We start from the raw sequence: 15053 nt of genomic DNA, 5'->3' as shown, positions 1-15053 counted from the left end.
GAATGCTGACAGCAATTAGGTTTTGCATCCCTACTACTTTATAGGAGATTAATCCACTTTTTTTTTTTGTCTTTTGAGTGGAAAGTGTAGTGTATAGAACTGAACTGAAATGCTATAATTCTTGGTAGGACTGAAGATCCTTGAGAGAGACGAACATGATTGTGGTGTGGCATGGTATATGTCATTAGGTACATTTGACCTTTCCACAGACTTCTTTCTGAAATCCCTTTTGGCTTTTAGTTCTCCTCCACAGGCAACTTGTAAACATTTCATCAGAGATTACATTGCAGTGAATCTCTTGCAAATTAACTGTGATTTGACCAAGTTAAATTCTATTGCCAGTACTGTTTTAGATTTAGGACAATTAATTGCAGCAATGATAAAATCAAAGGAAGTTACATGCAGAATGGGAACACTAGAGCAAAGGAATGAACACTATTGCAAATAATGGAGGCCATCATTACCTGGCAAATGTAGTCAGAATTCTTCTGATCTAGAATCTATCCTGAACAATGCACTTAAGTTGCTTAAATCTTAGTTAAATCAACATATTTTGAAATTGCAGGGGAATCTGACTACTTACATAATCTTTGTAGCCAATTGATTGTAACAGACTTCCTGTGAAAAAAATATTTTATCTGTCTAAAGGCTTCTCCCTTTCTCAATACACTGGTAATTCTATTGTTCATAAAGCTATTTAATCACTTCAGCAAAATCAACGTGGAAAAATGAATGAGGTCTGCCAATGGAAGAATGAGTTAGAAGGAACTGATCCATAGAGAATATTTTTCTAAGTCTCGTTTGTCTCATGACTGTTGTCCTCTGCTAAAAAAAAGCCAAACAGCCTACTTAAAATTTCTTTCTGAAGTGAAACAGAAATAACAATAACAACCAATGCACTTTTAAATGTTTCTGTTTGTCAGTCTCATAATTATAGTATCATTATCTGGATTTTATGAAATGTTTTTGCAGTCCTGAAATAATCTTAAAATCGCAAACATACACCCGTGCACAAGGTAAATGACATTATCCAAGGTATATCTATACTTTGTACTTTTAAATATCAGGTTAAACTAAACAGGCAAAATACTTCTTGTGAGCATATGCCTCTTCAGATGTCAGTATGGTTGCTGATGAATCTTCTGTTGGTATCTTCGCTAAAAATTCCTCTACTGCCAAGTTACACAAAAACATGAAGTCCTACACATGAGATGCAAAAAAGCATTTAGAGGTTTTTGGGAATTTGGATTGCATTTGTGGGTTGAGGATTTTTTTTTTTTTTTCCTGGGGGGGGGGGGGTGTGGGGTTTTTTTTGTTGGTTTTTGTTTGGTTTTTTTTGGTTTTGGTTTTGGTTTTGGGGTTTTTTTTTTTTGTTTGTTTGTTTTTGTTTTCTGCAGGATAACTTCTGCTGATTCAGTAAAGTTCTTGCTCTGGGTCGATGGTGTTGAGACTCTGAAAAATCCTTCTAATGGCTCTACTTTGTTCTTTTGTCCCTTCTATCTTCAAATCCAACTAAGTCACTCACGCTTCTGTCTTGTGAGGGGATTTATGGTTTAACAGTGTTTCAGGCTTGGAATTTGGCACATTAGACTCAGGTCCACTTGCATATGGGCAAGAGTAATGAGCTGCCTTTAATACAAGGTGGTCTTCAGACTTTTTAAGGTCTACAAAACAAACCTAAATTGCTTGTTAATTTGAGGGAAGCTGTGTATAGCAAGGCTGTCTGCAATTTTACTGTTTCTTTTAGTAGGGTTGGTTGTGGCCAGGTAAAGAAACATTGCTGCTTCAGGAACATATTTAAATGATCTACTCATTTTTAGAAGCTGCCAGTTGCATAGTCTGTCTTGTGTTTCATGTACATCTAAATGCTTCATTGACTCGTGCCAAGAGATGGAAACTAGCCTGCTTGTTTTAATACATTCCTGATGATTTTGATGGAAAATCTAAATGTGTGAAGAACACAAGATCCTGCCCACTAGCAGCCAAAAGGATACCATTTCACATTTGTTACTCTTGGGAACCAAGGAAAAAACAAACAAACAAAAACACAAACAAACAAACAAACCCCAAATCCAACAAAACAGTAAGAACAAGCTCTTGAAATTAGAAATAAACCAAGGAGGAAAAGCTGCAGGTAATATGAGAGCCATTGAGATCTTCCAATCTTATAGAATCACAGAGCAGCCCAGGCTGGAAGGGATCTTGGAAGGTCCTTTTGTCCAGGCTTTCATGGAAGGGGCAGCCTAGATGAGATTGCCCAGTACCCTACTCACTTTCATGGAAGGGGGAGCCTAGATGAGATTATCCAGTACCCTCAATCTTCTTACACAGCGAAGTTTTCTGGTTCCCCATATGCTGTAAGGGGGAGAGCTGAGCACTGCTTCCTAGCCTGCTTCATCAGATTGTTGTGTCGGCGGCTTTTGATCTGGTAGTTATTCTTTTTTTATTGCATGTTTTTATATTAGACTCTTAGCTTTTCTTTGTAATTAGACATCGTGATTATAGTATCCTTTTATATTACACTGGAGTGTTTCTTTAATGCAGAAATCAAATAAACAAAACACTTAAAATACAGAAAAAAATTACAGCAGTAATGCTTGGGTCCGAAGGAGCAAAGAATTGGGAAAAACCAAGTTGTAGTTATTGCTTTTGGCATCAGCAACACAGTTCATATTGTTTATTATCCTCCAAATTAGGTTTATTCATTTATTACAATTCAGTCAATGAAATAAATATAAAACCAATCCAGATTTTTAAAGACAGACATGTGTTGCAGTTATACACAACTTTTTTGTTCTTGTTCAAATGCTGAAAAAAAAATTACTTCTTTGTGTAAATGTTTTCTGAGGAAAGGGTTATATAGGGTGAGGAGAGAACACTCAGGGCAGAAGAATAAGTAGTAGAGTATTTAATAGCACCAAGCAGGGCTGTGCTGTTCCTCCGTGGCAGCATCCACACGGTGATCAGCAATCTAACGCCTTCCCTTTATCTGAGGAACAACACATTTATTCCACGTGGTCCCATCTGGGAGTTTGTTTCAGAACAGTATTACCTTCCTCATGATAAGAATCTCTGCTTGTGAAATTATTTTGGAAAAACGCCATCTGCTAGGGAAAATAATAATAAAAAAATATGAATCCATGATTCAGATAATAAAACTTTGATTACTGCTCTCTTAGGAGGATGGATGAGGAAGCAACGGTCCAAGGAGCTGTCCCTGGAACATGTTTTAGAACAAGCTCTTGGGATTGACTGTAATGTCATGCAGAGGGCTGTTGTGTGAGGTACACTGCTCAGTTGGCTCCCAGGGAATGAATCAGGTCTCCTTTACCAGCCTTGGCTCCAAGTGGTTCCTGAATGGGGTGTGAGTAATGAGGAAAGAGATTCCTTCCTGATACAAACGCATTCAGCTCTTGGTGGCATCTAGTGGTTGGGACAATAGGGTGTAATAGAACCGCCCTGAGGAGGCAAGTCCTCAGCTGTTTGTTGTACCCAAGAGGGTTCAAACTAAAATGGTTTTACAGCACTTCAGTAGCTAATACATCTGTTCCTCAACAGAAGCAGTAGTGCAGGGATGACATCTTATCAGTCAGATATTAGTCACACCTTCTACAAAATCTCTGATCCTATTCAGCATAGAATTCTAAGTAATAGAAGATTTCAGACCAAGGAATGCTAAAAGTTGAATGAACTCTCAGTTTTACATTATTTTGAAAACTGGTTTGATTCTCCCAGTTTCTTAAATGAGTATAAATCAGGAATAACTTCTGGAGTGATTGCATTCCAAAGGAAGGTTAGCAAATGAAATAAATCCTCTACTTTGTTGGAGACCTGGGTGGAGGAGGACAATCATCCTTGTAAGTGCTGTGTTTGAAAGTGCACAGAAGATGAGATACACCAGCTGTGTTAAAACAAGCCATTTTAATCTCACACATACACCCTGCAATTCTACTTTTTAATTTCTCGGCAATCACACTGCTGGAATCTTTTCCAGCCATTGAGTAAAATATATGTTTGTCTTGCAATTATGTAAATAAGGTAAGTGGTTAAGATTTAGATCTAGAATAATAATGTTAACATCATTGTCCCTTCAATGAACAGCAAGCAAGCTTTAGATGTAATGTTGTTTTTGCTCTGTATGTTCCATGCCACAGAAAAACACAGGCAGACACAGAGATGATGTGGTATTCTTATTGTGTTTAAAACAATATTTAGCACTGTAGCTTGCCTTTTACTTGTGTTTGAAGGAAAGCCCTGCTTCATCAATAGGAATGTGTCAGAATTTTGTAATAAAGCATGCTGTGTAATATATTTAAACACAGTCCAAATTAATTAAAGTGTAGTGGACGTGAAAGATACATACTCAATGTGACATTTCAAATAGGGAGAAAATATGATAATGAGCTATTTCCATGTGTTGCCATCCTTCTGGTTAAATAATACTTCTGTTTTCAATGAAGCCACTGAGCAATAACATTCATTTTTGGAGTTCCATAGCGGTTAGAACTGATTGTATACAGGCTGTAATCATTATCCTAATTCTGCCCAGGAAACCCTCTCTCCCCACCATGGAGAAATTTGGAATAAAAAGTCTCGTTCCAGGAAAAAGAATTTCCAAATAATCCTGGGCACCAGATCAAAATATGAGCTCCAAATCCGTTCCTTTTTCTTAATAAGAATCAGCACTTTGAAAAATGCTGCTCTGCAAGGAAATAATTGCATTAGTCAGCCTCTTGGCACTGGCGTGGGCTGGAGCCTTCTCTTAAAATGAGGCCCAGCCTCGCCCTGCAGTGCATCCAAATCCCCCAAAGATGCAAATAGCCCCAAGACCCTTGGCTTTGTTCTTACAGGCAGAAAACTAAAATATGGTACAAAAGGAGAGAAAGCGACCTGGAAACACAGCCTGTCTAATGCTGAGGCAGCCTTGTGTAAAGACAGGCATCTTTTGTGTGCTGAAGAGTTGAAACCAAAATAGGAACTGGAAATAAGAAGTTACTGTTTTCATGATATCCTTTCCTTCCGAAGGATCTGATCCCACAGATGCGGGGCCTTTAGCTAATTGTATAGCACAAAGGACTGGTGATACGTGATTATATATTTGCCTCTTGACAGGATTATAGTGCTTATGATCAGGACAACTCCAATGCTCAGGCCCTGACAAGCACTAGCACAAGATTACTTTGGTTGCTCTGTGCTGGAGAGGTCTTGAATTTAGTCTAGAGAGTAAGCCTATGTGTCTTTCACTTGGAGGATTTTTAGAATCACACCAAAATATCCCTTTTTAGTAATGCTCTGGTTATCTGATTTTCAACAGTGAAAAGGCTGCACAGCATTGGTGAGGGATGAAAGACAATTTGGATGCATTATTGGATATCAAAAGTGCAATGCTGGAGCCTTGGTCTACAGGAACAGAAAAAAAGACTTGCCTGGCACTGAGACATTATCCCTCCAAAATACAATCTAAACTGACCAACACCCTGGATTCACCGGGAGGTAGGTGTTGAAGTTTTTTTCACATGCCTGTTTTGTCCTTACATTGTTTAAACTTTTGAGTCGTCCACATCACCACCACCACAACTATTTCCTTCCCAGCTGTTCCTCAGATAGACCAAGCAATGGTCTAATGTAGTGGAGCCTGTAATGTGAACTCTTAAGATTAGCATGGAACAGAATGGACAACTCATTCCTTTGTTCAAAGACTACCAAGAAACAGACATATTTCCCGAAATGCAGGAAGAGCACTTCCAAGATGTCTGTATGCAGAACTTTGCATTTTAGCTCTGACAAGTTCTATTAGATACTCAGTCCCTCAGTGAGGTTGATGAACAGGGCAGGCAGTCAGCGCCCATCCCCGGATCCTCCTGCTAATTACTTTGTTGGCAGTGCATTTCAATTGCTCTATATTCCCCCCTCTTTGGGATAGTATTGTACCAACTGATTTCTGCTATTCAGCTAAAGAGCCAGAAGCAAATGCTCCTTTGTTGCTGCTATTGACCTAATGGGAAAACACTATGAAGATGTAGCTTTCAGTCATCACCTGAATGTAGTACAGGAGGAAGATACTTTAACCTGTTCATGTTAAAACAAAAGACAGGAATGTGCATCTGTCAGTAGGGAAGGCATGTGACCGCACTATGCCAAATCAGATCTTGCCAGACCCCTCACTGCCTGGTAGAGTCATGGATGGAGTCGGGCTTTGTGTGCTCAATCAAGATCATGTGCTCTGTGCATTAAATACTAGACTGTGCTGCGGTTTTCTGCATTTAGATTTAGCTCTTCTGCTGCTGGAGTGTTCTAGTATTGTGGTCTCAGGTGTTGCAAGATGCCTGAACAAAGAGCCAACCTGCCTTGAAGATAGTTGCTTCAGAAAGAAACATAATGGATAAAGTTCAGATCAAGAGGGTCTAAGTGAGCCTTACTGCTCTGGTGTGCACCTGTCTGCCTGGCAGCCTAGCAATGCCCAGCCAACACCCTGAGGGGTAGGAGTGCTGCTGGACAAGGGGTGTCTTGGGGTGTCTTGTTCTGAAGAAGGCAAGGTCATCATCAGGTAAAAATCACATGCTGTGTGTTTGGGACAAATGGGGGATAATGAGCCAATAAAAAAACGTTCTGTCACCAAATAAAGAGTAGCTTAGGAAGAATTTGTAAATTGGCAGAGGCATTACAGGTATCAGTGTGAGATGTTTAGGGTATTAAGATTGTGAGAATTTAGTACTGATCTGAAATGTTCCACCAAGGTGTCTTTTCCAAATGGAAGGTTACACAGTATTTTTAAATGGACATAGTTTTTTGTGTGAGAGACTCTCATCCTCACATTCAGAGTGTGCTCAGTGTGATAAGGGCATGTATGTACCTGTCCTTCTCAGTTTTCTCTTGCTTCCCAGTACCTGGGCCATAAACCTGAGATTTAAGAGATGCATGCCCATTTGCCTACTGTGATCAGACACTGACAATTCACTACAGCATTTTCTGTATGTTTGTGCTTGTGAACAGGAGCTACACTGTCTCAGGCTGAATGCCAGTTGGCCCTCTGGCTTTGGTAGCTCAGAGATCCCTGCTCTGTACCAAATAGAAAATACAAAAAAAAACTTTTCATGGAGTACTGGGAAAATAGACTTGCTTTTGATCAATGCAGTTATCCCTGGCAGAGGGATGGTGGGAGTTGATTGAACAGCAAGAAGAGAAGATAGTAGGTTGCAAGGCAAACCCAAGAAAGCTGTTTGATGCAGCAAAGGAGAGAGAACTGGTGGAATGATGCATGGAGGGAGTAGCATCCAAGAGTAGAAATAACATATCAGGTAGCAATGTTACTTGGAGGAAGAACCAAAGTGCCAGCTCCACAGATCAACAACTCAGACAAATCAGAAAACTAGCTCAGGAGAGGTTTAGACAGAAGCAACCCAGTTCTCTCGCATTATGCTCCCAGAGTGTGCGAGAATAGCACTGAATTGAATAAGGCCCATGGGAGCACAGAAGGCAACTATTGATAAAAACCTGTGTGAGAGAGAGACGAGGACCCAGGCAGAGCTGCTGGGCTCAGAAAAGGGAGGATTGAAAGGGCTCCAAGGGCAGCTGTTCATTTGGAGCATTCCAAACATGGGGTAGGATCTAGAGACTGTAGGGAGAGCATAAAATGGGTGAGACTATAAGGAAATAAATCTAGCTGGGAGGGTAATGGGAATAAATAACACAAGACCTCTGGTAAGTAAGGGAGGGAGAGGACATGATATCTACAGAACAGGCAGAAAAGACAGGAGGGGGATTGCCTTTCTAATTATGGGTATCTAACTTTTCTGAGATATAATGGGCAGAGGATGACTAACAAATAGCTGAGTCACAGAAACCATGTGACTGAAATTCTAAATTCATCTGCTAAGGGGCTTGAATATTCACACAAAGCTTAGACATTTTCCTCTAATACTATTCTGGTGCAGGTGATCCTAAACCTCCCATTAAAAAAAAAACCAAAAAAAAAAAACCAAAAAAAAAAAACCAAAAAACCACAACCAACAACAAAAAAACTCCCATTTGGAAATATCTATCTCAGTAAATTGGTCAATATTCACATTGGCAGGCAAGTACATTACCTTATTCCTCCATTCCTGGTGGAGAAAACCACTTTTGGCCAACTAAAAAATTGTCCATTTTTATCCATAGAACCTTCTGCAGGGAGCTTTATATGGAAGGCTGTTTGAGCCTTCACCATAGCAATTTAGTAAATGATGTTGTTTAGAGTCAGAACAGTGAACTGCCAGCCTTTGTAAGACAACTTATTGACATTAACTGTCTACTGCTCATAGGATTTTCAAATACTTGATGTGTCATGAAATAAGGAGAATGAGTGCCCTCTGTTTCAAGGTGCTGACTACTGGAAATCTTTATTTCATGTAACATTAGTGCTGGCAAAAATTGGTAGAACCATCAAAAGAAGTTACTCATGCCTTCCACTCACCCTCCTCCACCTGTGTGACTTAGATTCAGGAACTGATGTAGGTTAAAATTATCTGTTGTCCTGGCCATAATCTGATTAATCAGGTACAATCATAGCTGTCTGAATTATTTCAGATAATATGTTTAGGGAAAAGACATAAATGTGAAATTCCACCCCACCACCCCCCTGCCCTACTGCTAAAGAATGGGATAATTTCTTTTCCTGATAGCAATTACTGAAGAAATACATTCTGATGAAAATCAGGATTAATGTCTCTCCCCAGCTGAGCTGGAGTTTCTGTGTGTACAGTTAGGGAGATTTGGACAGCTTTTGTGAGTACTGTTATATTAATGAAGTTTCCTTCCTTTTGACTTAGCAATCTCTAGTTTACTTGGGATGAGTGAGTTGACTCACTTCTCCCTTACATTTTTGTCATGGGGAAAGAGCAATAAAACAAGCAAGCTGGCACTGAGGGCAAATCTAGAGTAAGCAGGATTTTAGCCTCAGGTCTAGGACATTAGTCACATGCAAATCGGTGATGATAAATCACCGAGCCTGGCTCACAAAGCTGCCTAGGAAATCACCAAATGAAAACATGATTTTTAAAAGTACACAACTAATCCCTCTCACCATAAAGAAACAGTCCTGACTTCCATGTCTAGCAACATTTTTCAGAGCAGGAGTTGTACTTTTCCACAAGGCTCCCCTGGAAGTTCCAAGGAGTTACATGACTCCTAGTCCTTCATTAGTGCTCTTCCATCCCTTTTTCCTAATAGCCAGAGAGTCTCAGCATCTGATGCTTTTATGAAACAGCAGAGAGGAGGTGGTTCTGATTGTGTTTCTTTGTAAAAAGTTTCACTGCCACAATTCCCTGGATGGTACACAGTGCTCTGAGCTTCTGCCTGCACAATAACTGGTTTTAAACATTTCTGTTTAATCAAGAGTGAAGTAAATGTCAGAGATTCAATGTTCTAGATCAGCAGTTTCCAACACTGATACATCTTAATCAAGCAATTAGGTGCCTTTTTTTTTATGTTGTTGCTGTTATTGTTTGGTGTTTTCCATGCTGGAGAAGGGAACAGATTTGCTGCTTTGCTCTGATGACTGCTAGCAGAAGTGTTTGTTGTTAACAGAGACATGTACACCTAACCACCAGTTGGCAGGTGTTAACACTTTGTTACTCGCTATTCCCACATGCTGAGGATTGTGGGAAAGCTGTCAAGCTCTCTGTCTTGTGTAACACTCAGCTTTTACAATAACAACAACAACGACAACAAGCTCTGAACAAATTCAGAAGCTCTGTAGGAATGCAGCGATGCAGCACTAGCAAGGGAAACAATAGGATGGATTCTCCTGGCTTTGATGGGAGCTAATATGAGGCTTTGTGGAAAGTTTGAAGTATTTCCTTATCTTTGCTTGAAAGCAGGTAGATGGAGACTGAGTGGTTTTTTTTCTTTCTTTCTTTTTTAACTGGTGATATGCCTGATGTTTAGAAGAAACCAAAAATGCACTGTGTGTGCCCCAGCATTTCTAGTCTGCATCTGACATTTGTACTCACCCGTCTTCAGGAAAGAAAGCCATGAATACAGCATGCAAACAGAGAAAATAGCACAGAAAATGATAGGAATGCCTAGGAATTACCTTTTTTTCTTTTTTTTTTTTTTCTTTTTTTTTTTTTTTCTGTAGGGGGGTGTGACTGTCAAGTGAGAAATGAGAATTTCTTTTAGTATAGTACAACCCTTCTGGCAAACTCAGATGTGCCAAGAAGAAAAGGTCCTCTGTGAGCCTTAAGTATTATTAAAATACTTTTTCTCTGTTGCTTGCTGTCATCCAGGTGCTCAGACATAATCTGCCTTTGCAGCTACAAAGTCATGGTTGAGTAATCCAAAGAATTGATTTATTACTGAAGAAGTGAGGTTTGATGGATTTTTGATTTATATGAAGACAGTGAAGAAGGAGTGGGAGTTGCAAGGCAGCTGCAGCTGGAGTACAAGACAGAAACTCAAAAGAGCAAGTTGGCCAAGCAGTGCGATGGATTAGATGAGCAACCAGTTTATATGGCTGATTTTAATAGCGCTGCACTGCATAATTGTTCCCCTTCCTCCCAAACAGCATAATACAGACCACTTCTTGAACCTGAAGAATTATGCTCTATGTGAGGATGAATTTCATCCATTTGCTTTTTGATGAGAGTGCTTCAGATGATGGAAGCATGATCAAAGGAGTGATCATGGGTTTTCTGGCATGTAGGTTATGGCTGGGCTGCTTTTTGAGCACAGCTCCAAGTCTGGGGTCATTCTCCAGCTTATTTTGCATCCAAACTGAACACTTCTTGCAATACGGATGGGCTGGGTTCAGGATAGGGCATTTCTTGAGACACACCCGTGCTGATACAGCCAATGCCTGTCCTGTGAAACATGAGGAAATGCTCCCTTACAAGTGGGTGGGCCAAGTTCTTTCCTGGAAAGGTTCCTACTGCATGACATGGACCCTCCATGGGATATGTAGGAGGTTGAGCAGCAGGCTCTTAACAATACAGTTGCACAGTCATATTTTAGTGGCGTGCCCTCAGGTCTGTGTTACACAAGGCAGTGTTGACATGGCCCTGAATATAGTGACTTTTAAGTTAATTTTAATTCTGGAATACAGGTTTTAAGTTAGTCAAAAGTTAAGGGCTTAATGAAGTAGGATGTGCAAAACAACTGCAGAAACAAATGGATTAAATTCCCTGGGCTGTGCTTTGCATTGGATGGGATTCCAGTCGTCTCTCAGCTTCACAGGTCCATGAATCACTGCAGAGAGTAGGTTTTTTTAATGGACTTAACATTATTTTCTTGACATGAAATCGTCCCTGTACCTGGGCACTGCTTTAAAAAGCCTTCCTGCTTGCAGAGCCACCTCCCACAAGCTGTTTCTGAAAAATCTGTCTGCCAAACTTGGGGGTGAGAGGGAGGTACTGGCTCATATACATCTGCAAGTTGTATTTCCTAGCTTCAGATTTCTCTTAAAAATTATTTGCTCCTTTTTGGCCACAGGAAACCAGTCAGAGGAGTCACTAACATTGGTAAGATGAATATGTAGATCAAATATTAATAAATATCTGTTTAGTGTACACATGGTCCTGGATTTGTTCCTGTACATAATAAAGGATACTTTTGTCTTTTAAAAACCCTAGAGAGAGAAATCTTGTCACTTAGGGAAGCCATGGGGAAAGTGAGAGGAGAGAAGACTCATCATTTCATGAATGGGATTCATAAGGTGGGTTTAATTTCCACCATGCACCCTCTGTTGATCAATTAGTTTGTGCTTGTGATTTTTTTAAGTGAGGACATGTAGTGGGATATTTCAGGGTTTGTTTTTGAAGTACTTAGGTGAAAAATAAGTGATTTGGTGCAACAAAATTGTAGATTTGATTTGAGAGTATGGCTACAGCTGACAAAAGACCAAGTTAACAGGCAATAAGAAGGCCCTTTCTTGAGACTGGAATTCTGTCCTACCACCTGAAGGCCAAGCATACTGTGACCACAGTCCCATCCACTGGCACTGCGAAAAATCCCATTTACCCAGTGGCTAATGGCATTTCACTCTGCTGTGCAACAGGTTGGAAAAGATGCTTGCAATTCCCTGTGCATTCCTCTGTTGTGGGCTGAGATCTCCCTGAAACATGGCAGTGGCTTTGCAGTGGTCATATGCTCTTCTCTGCAGTTGCTATTTTCTGCTTGTACTGTGGAGGTGCCTGGAGGATTGAAGAGAATTGGTTTGGTCTGTAGGCGTACCTGGGAGTCAGTTCCTCCTTAAGGATTAGAACTGTTGTGCTGATCCTGCAGACAGGAGACCTATCACTTAAGCTACTTGCTTATATGAATTATCTGAACGACTACAGCTGAACTTCATGGCTTCTCAGCACCGTAGCTGCCCTATTTTGGGCAAAGTCATCAGCATTTTGCAGGGGGATTCATATTTAATTTGGATTTTTTGATCTTCATAAGCAAAACAAGGAAGAAAGGATTTCCTGAACTTCTGGCAGGATTTCTGCACTTTTTTCTCCCCCTTCTTTAACAACTTCATTAGTTTCTCTTTTTCCTTCTTCTTTTTCCCACCCCACCCAGCCTTAAACAGTGCCGGGAAACTCTGTACTTACCCAGCTGTACTGTTTGAGGAAAGCCAAGCTGTTTTTTTTTTCCATGCATCAAAATTATAATAGTTTGAAATTACTTATTAACTCTCCGAGTTTCCCAGAGAGAAGACATCATATATTTAACTGATATGCCCCTTGTACTTAGACAAAAGGCCAAAGGTTAGGGCAAGTGGATACACATGACAACTTTATCCAAGTCCTTAAGGATTTCCTATTGACTAAGTCACAGTTTCATTCTTTATTTTTTTTCAAGTGAAAATAATTAACATGACTCAAGTAAAATGAGTTAATTTATTTTAATTGCAAATCTCTTGCTGCTGCAAACTTTGCAGTTTGTGGACAAAGAAGGTATAGTTGCTACTCAGATGGCTGTCTTGCCTCAAAACATGCACCTCAAATAGCTCACCTCAAATTGGGTTTTTATTGCTTGAGAATGCATATTATGAAATAGTTTTAGAACAAGTTGATTTATATTTTAGCAAATGGATCAAATAAACATTTCCTTGTGTGTAACCACTGCTGCTGTGTTGATGACAAAAATGTGTTATGGATGTTTCTGTGTCACTTCATAGCAGTGTGACTTTTTTTCTTGCTACTATTACAGGAAGTTCCAAAATATTGCAGTTCTGTGGGTTAGTACTCTTTTGCTCTGCTAGAAAGGGAATATGTTTGTTTGGATTGGCAGGAAACACTGTTATTTAATTTACTGTGCTTTTTGGTGGGCATATTATATGTTGTGGGCTATGGTGAGTGATTATTCCCTGTATAATCCCACAGCATTTGCAATCATTCACACCCACATCAGGATGGTAAAACCTTTATCAATAAAAAAATTGTGACCTAGAACTCTTATTGCATCTGGAGTTTCCAAAATGTCTGGGGAATGCTCAAGCAACAAAAAATGGTGCACCAAAATAGAATTCTGCATGAGAAAGCCTCCAGGATGCAATAATATTTCCTCAGCCACCCTCACTGTTGGGTCCTTCCTGGCAGAGCTGGACCATGTCCACAGGTCATGTTGACTTTGTCTGGATTGATGGTGTTTCAGCAGCTGTCCCCTGCTGCTTTCAGGAAGCCAGGTTTGGAGCCATTAGGTGAAACAGCCCTGTAAGATTAAGAACAAGTGCCAGTGCCTAGCATGAACAGCAGTATGATTTTATGTCTGAGAGAATAGCATCCAGGAACACACATTGTGCCCATACCCATGTCTGGGTGTGTCAGAGGACTCTGTAGAAAGAAATGTGGAATCTGGGGGCAAATCTGGTGCAAATAGGTCTCTAGTTCCCTTGCTCTTCTGACCCCATAGAGACCTCCAGCAGATGTGGTGCATAGGTTCCTGTTCATTGCTCATTTATTGCCTTATGATTGTGTGGGTTCCTTGCTGGAATGAGATCTGTACCCACCCTTGAGACTCTGGTGGTAAAAAAGCTGTGCTGCCTAATGCACTGCTTGCTATGTTGTGTAGGTTTCAGGAAAGTATCGGAAAAAAAATGGAAAAGGGGTCTGAATTTCCTCAGAATAGGCAAATTAATGAAACCTGCTGAGCCTACAATAATGCCTAAGAAATCTCTTCCTTTCTCCTGTGTTTGTTTATATCTCACCTGCACTTTGCTGCCAGACTTGGGACTTGGAGCTGAAAAACAGTTTTTCAAGCAGCAAGTTTGAACTGTAGGACTTGGGGAGTCAGGGAATGGTCTTCTCTTATCCAAAGGTCATTCCTCAAGTACAGATGTTTCACAGACCTTTGCTTTGATACCAATTAATTTTGTGGATTTTTGAATAGTTGGATCCTAAGTGGCAAATACTTGGATCCAGGTGGTAACTGGTACAGATAGCAGAAAGTGAAAAGCAACTGTGCTGCTTTTTTTTTTCCTTGGGAACTTAAAAATTCCAATTTTGCTGCATTAAACTAAGTCATGCAGAAATGCTCCAGCTGTTCTTTGCACTGTGGAAGCCAAATTCAGCATTTTGATGGGTTTTTTTTCTTTGTTTTTGAGAGACCAGTTGTGAAACTGTTTATATCTTAGGTAACAAAATCATACCTATACTCTCCTTCCAGTTATTTGGGTTTTCCTAGTTATTTTATTTAAGGTGGACTCCTTACAGGCCATTATGAAAAATACCAAGTTCACCAGGAGGTAAACTAGTCAGCCTTTTTTGCCAGCTGGGATGTCCAGTAGCACTGACAGACTTTTAGTCTTTTAGACTCCCTCTTCTTCTTTTTCACTGATACTATGATGGTAGCTGAACTCACAAGAATTTTGGTCAAAAGCAGTAGAACACACCAGCAAATAATTCCTGTGGTATGCGTTCTGTTTCTAGTAAGAGCTTTATTTGGTACAAAGTGTGGTGATCCCTTCTCAGCTCCTTCCACTTGCAGGAAGAGTCAACCCTTATTTAAGTACTCCTAGAATCCACTGAAATATTTTTTATTATTATTTTGAAAATTAGATGTGTACTATTTTTTTTTAGCAATTTTCACGT

At 40.0% G+C, this 15053-nt stretch overlaps 1 long non-coding RNA gene across 12 annotated transcripts in view; it reads left to right on the top strand.

The window, feature by feature from the left end:
- The window catches only part of LOC115493779 (uncharacterized), a 399735-nt gene that overhangs the window by 168998 nt on the left and 215684 nt on the right, over positions 1-15053 (top strand). For all 12 annotated transcript variants that reach the window (XR_012053932.1, XR_012053931.1, XR_012053938.1 and 9 more), the window contains one exon: positions 5315-5493. This is a non-coding gene — a long non-coding RNA (uncharacterized lncRNA). The remainder of the gene's footprint in view (positions 1-5314; positions 5494-15053) is intronic.

Source organism: Taeniopygia guttata, chromosome 2 (genome assembly GCF_048771995.1).
Source record: "Taeniopygia guttata chromosome 2, bTaeGut7.mat, whole genome shotgun sequence".
Lineage (NCBI taxonomy): Eukaryota > Metazoa > Chordata > Aves > Passeriformes > Estrildidae > Taeniopygia > Taeniopygia guttata.
Note: the sequence above shows the minus strand (reverse complement) of the source record. Positions and strands in the feature narration are given on the sequence as shown.